Consider the following 6,000-nt stretch of genomic DNA (forward strand, 5'->3'; position numbering starts at 1 on the left):
ACCACTACATGTCATATTGTAGTCCTACGTCATACAGGTAATAATACACCACTACATGTCATATTGTAGTCCTACGTCATACAGGTAATAATTACACCACTACATGTCATATTGTAGTCCTACGCCATACAGGTAATAATACACCACTACATGTCATATTGTTAGTCCTACGTCATACAGTAATAATACACCACTACATGTCATATTGTAAGTCCCTACGTCATACAGGTAATAATACACCACGTACATGTCATATTGTAGTCCTACGTCATACATAATACACCACTACATCATATTGTAGTCCTACGTCATACAGGTAATAATACACCACTACATGTCATATTGTAGTCCTACGTCATACAGGTAATAATACACCACTACATGTCATATTGTAGTCCTACGTCATACAGGTAATAATACACCACTACATGTCATATTGTAGTCCTACGTCATACAGGTAATAATACACCACTACATGTCATATTGTAGTCCTACGTCATACAGGTAATAATACACCACTACATGTCATATATTGTGGTCCTACGTCATACAGGTAATAATACACCACTACATGTCATATTGTAGTCCTACCTCATTCAGGTAATAATACACCACTACATGTCATATATTGTGGTCCTACGTCATACAGGTAATAATACACCACTACATGTCATATTGTAGTCCTACGTCATACAGGTAATAATACACCACTACATGTCATATTGTAGTCCTACAGGTAATAATACACCACTACATGTCATATTGTGGTCCTACGTCATACAGGTAATAATACACCACTACATGTCATATTGTAGTCCTACGTCATTCAGGTAATAATACACCACTACATGTCATATATTGTGGTCCTAGTGTCATACAGGAAAATAATACACCACTACATGTCTAATATTGTATGTCCTACGTCATACAGGTAAATAATACACCACTACATGTCATATTGTAGGTCCTACGTCACATACAGGTAATAATACATCCCACTACATGACATGTCAATTGTGAAGTCCTTAACGTCATACAGGTAATAATACACCACTACATGTCATATATTGTAGTCCTACGTCATCATACAGGTAGTAATAATACACCACTACATGTCATATTGTAGTCCTACGTCATATCAGGTAATAATACACCACTACAACATGTCATATTGTAGTCCTACGTCATACAGGTAATAATACACCACTACATGTCATAATGTAGTCCTACGTCATACAGGTAATAATACACCACTACATGTCATATTGTAGTCCTACGTCATACAGGTAATAATACACCACTACATGTCATATTGTAGTCCTACGTCATACAGGTAATAATACACCACTACATGTCATATTGTGGTCCTACGTCATACAGGTAATAATACACCACTACATGTCATATTGTAGTCCTACGTCATACAGGTAATAATACACCACTACATGTCATATTGTAGTCCTACGTCATACAGGTAATAATACACCACTACATGTCATATTGTAGTCCTACGTCATACAGGTAATAATACACCACTACATGTCATATTGTAGTCCTACGTCATACAGGTAATAATACACCACTACATGTCATATTGTAGTCCTACGTCATACAGGTAATAATACACCACTACATGTCATATTGTAGTCCTACGTCATACAGGTAATAATACACCACTACATGTCATATTGTAGTCCTACGTCATACAGGTAATAATACACCACTACATGTCATATTGTAGTCCTACGTCATACAGGTAATAATACACCACTACATGTCATATTGTAGTCCTACGTCATTCAGGTAATAATACACCACTACATGTCATATATTGTAGTCCTAACGTCATACAGGTAATAATGCACCACTACATGTCATATTGTAGTCCTACGTCATACAGGTAATAATACACCACTACATGTCATATATTGTAGTCCTACGTCATACAGGTAATAATGCACCACTACATGTCATATTGTTAGTCCTACGTCATACAGGTAATAATACACCACTACATGTCATATTGTAGTCCTACGTCATACAGGTAATGAATACACCACTACATGTCATATTGTAGTCATACAGGTAATAATACACACCACAACATGTCATATTGTAGGTCCTACGTCATTACAGGTAATAATACCGCTACATGTCATATTGTAGTCCTACGAGTCCATACAGGTAATGGTAATACACCACTACATGTCATATTGTGGTTTCCTACGTCATACAGGTAATAATACACCACTACATGTCATATTGTAGTCACTAGTCATACAGGTAATAATACACCACAACATGTCATATTGTAGGTCCTACGTCATACAGGTAATAATACACCACTACATGTCATATGTAGTCCTACGTCATACAGGTAATAATACACCACTACATGTCATATTGTTAGTCCTACGTCATACAGGTAATAATACACCACTACATGTCATATTGTAGTCCTACGTCATACAGGTAATAAGATACACCCACTACATGTCATATTGTAGTCCTACGTCATACAGGTAATAAGTATACACCACTACATGTCATATTGTGGTCCTACATCATACAGGGTAATAATACACCACTACATGTCATATTGTAGTCCTACACATCAACAGGTAATAATACACCACTACATGTCATATTGTGGTCCTACGTCATACAGGTAATAATACACCACTACATGTCATATTGTAGTCCTACGTCATACTGAGGTAATAATACACCACTACATGTCATATTGTAGTCCTACGTCATACAGGTAATAATACACCACTACATGTCATATTGTAGTCCCTACGTCATACTGGTAATAATACACCACTACATGTCATATTGTAGTCCTACGTCATACAGGTAATAATACACCAACTACATGTCATATTGTAGTCCTACGTCATACAGGTAATAAATACACCACTACATGTCATATTGTAGTCCTACAATCATACTGGTAATAATACACCACTACATGTCATATTGTAGTCCTACGTCATACAGGTAATAATACACCACTACAATGTCATATTGTAGTCCTAACGTCATACAGGTAATAATACACCACTACATGTCATATTGTTAGTCCTACGTCATAACAGGTAATAATACACCACTACATGTCATATTGTAGTCCTACGTCATACAGGTAATAATACACCACTACATGTCATATTGTAGTCCATACGTCATACAGGTAATAAATACACCACTACATGTCATATTGTTAGTCCTACATCATACTGGTAATAATACACCACTACATGTCATATTGTTAGTCCTACGCATCATACAGGTAAATAATACACCACTACATGTCATATTGGGTTAAGTCCTACGTCATACAGGTAATAATACACCACTACATGTCATATTGTAGTCCTACATCATACTGGTTCAATAATACACCACTAACATGTGTCATATTGTAGTTCTACGTCATCAGTACAGGTAATAATAAACACATATATGGTAGCTACATGTCATAGTGTAGTCCTACTGCTTGTCTCCAGTAGTGGAAGGGTAGTGTTTTAGGTCCTACAGGTAATAATAATGGAACCACTACATGTTTTGTAGTCCTACGTCATACAGGTAATAATACACCACTACATGTCAGGTCCTGTTGTCCTACAGTGGAAGGGTAGTGTTTTAGGTAATGGACTCATGTCATATTGTAGTCCTACAGTCATACAGGTAAATACACCACTGTTTTATGGTATGGAGGTCCTGTAGTCCCAGCGTGTCATACAGGTAATAATTTACACCACTACATGTCATATTTGTAGTTGTCTATATGGTAGTAATGCTTGTCTCCACTAGTGGAAGGGTAGTGTTTTAGGTATGGAGGTCCTGCTTGTCTCCAGCAGTGGAAGGTCCTAGTGTTTTAGGTATAAGGTCCTTGAACCACTATGGAAGTCCTATTGTCTCCTTAGTAGCGTGGATACTGTGTGTCTCCATACAGTGGGGTAGGTCATATTGTGTCTTATACAGGTAATGGCTTGTCTCTAGCATGTCATATTGTAGTAGGATGGGACTACGTCATGCTTGTCTCCCAGTGTAAGGTCATATTGTAGGTATTACATGTCATATTGTAGGGATGGGAGGTCCTGCCTGTCTCATAGCAGTGGATAATAGTGTTTTAGGGTCATGGGAAGTCATACTGTTGTCATCCATGGAAGGTAATAATAGTTACATGTCATAGGGTAGTGTTTTAGCTGAGGTCCTGTCTTGTCACCAGCAGTGGAAGGTAGTGTTTTATACAGGTATGGACTACATGTCATATTGTAGTCCTACTTGTCTCATAGGGTAGTGTTTTACACCAGGTCTACATGTCTCCAGCAGTGGAAGGGGGTAGTGTTTTTAGGGTATGGGAAGGTCCTGCTTGTCTCCAGCAGTGGAAGGGTAGTTGTTTTAGGTATGGAAGGTCCTGCTTGTCTCCAGCCAGTGGGAAGGGTAGTGTTTTAGGTAGGAAGGTCCTGCTTGTCTCCAGCAGTGGAAGGTAGTAGTGTTTTAGGAGTGGGAGATCCTGCTTGTCTCCAGCAGTGGAAGGGTAGTGTTTTAGGCAGTGGAAGGTCCTGCTTGTCTCCAGCAGTGGAAGGGTAGTAGTGTTTTAGGAGATGGGAGATCCTGCTTGTCTCCAGCAGTGGAAGGGTAGTGTGTTTAGGAATGGGAGGTCCTGCTTGTCTCCAGCAGTGGGAAGGGTAAGTGTTTTTAAGGGATGGAGATCCTGCTTGTCTCCAGCAGTGGAAGGGTAGTGTTTTAGGTATGGAAGGTCTCCTGCTTGTCTCCAGCAGTGGAAGGGTAGTGTTTTAGGATTATGGAGGGTCCTGCTTGTCTCAGCAGTGGAAGGGTAGTGTTTTTAGGTATGGAAGGTCCTGCTTGTCTCAGCAGTAGGGAAGGGTGGAAGGGTAGTGTTTTAGGTAGGGAAGGTCCTGCTTGTCTCCAGCAGTGGAAGGGTAGTGTTTTTAGGGATGGGAGGTCCTGCTTCGTCTCCGGCAGTGGAAGGGTAGTGTTTTAGGGATGGGAAGGTCCTGCTTGTCTCCAGCATGGAAGGGTAGTGTTTTAGGAGGTGGGAGATCCTGCTTGTCTCCAGCAGTGGAAGGTTAGTGTTTTAGGAATGGGAGGTCCTGCTTGTCTCCAGTAGTGGAAGGGTAGTGTTTTAGGTATGGGAGGTCCTGCTTGTCTCCAGTAGTGGAAGGGTAGTGTTTTAGGAGTGGAGATCCTGCTTGTCTCCAGCAGTGGAAGGGTAGTGTCTTTTATGGAAGGTCCTGCTTGTCGCCGCAGGGTAGTGTGTTTAGGGATGGGAGGTCCTGCTTGTCTCCAGCAGTGGAAGGGTAGTGCTTTAGGAGTATGGAGGTTCCTGCTTGTCTCCAGTAAGTGGAAGGGTAGTGTTTTAGGTATGGGAGGTCCTGCTTGTCCGAGCAGTGGAAGGTGTGTTTTAGGGATGGAGATCCTGCTTGTCTCCAGCAAGTGGAAGGGTGAGTGTTTTAGGAATGGGAGTCCTGCTTTGTCTCCAGTAGTGGAAGTAGTGTTTTAGGAGTGGGAGGTCTGCTTGTCTCCAGCAGTGGAAGGGTAGTGTTTTTAGGGATGGGAGGTCCTGCTTGTCTCCAGCAGTGGGAAGGGTAGTGTTTTTAGGATCATGGGAGATCCTGCTTGTCTCCAGCAGTGGAAGGGTAGTGTTTTAGGTATGGGAGGTCCTGCTTGTCTCCAGCAGTGGAAGGGTAGTGTTTTAGGTATGGAAGGTCCTGCTTGTCTCCAGCAGTGGAAGGGTAGTGTTTTAGGTATGGAAGGTCCTGCTTGTCTCCAGCAGTGGAAGGGTAGTGTTTTAGGTATGGGAGGTCCTGCTTGTCTCCAGCAGTGGAAGGGTAGTGTTTTAGGAATGGGAGGTCCTGCTTGTCTCCAGTAGTGGAAGGGTAGTGTTTTAGGAATGGGAGGTCCTGCTTGTCTCCAGCAGTGGAAGGGTAGTGTTTTAGGAGTGGGAGATCCTGCTTGTCTCCAGCA

Source organism: Argopecten irradians, chromosome 5, assembly GCF_041381155.1.
Source record: "Argopecten irradians isolate NY chromosome 5, Ai_NY, whole genome shotgun sequence".
NCBI classification, from domain to species: Eukaryota; Metazoa; Mollusca; class Bivalvia; order Pectinida; family Pectinidae; genus Argopecten; species Argopecten irradians.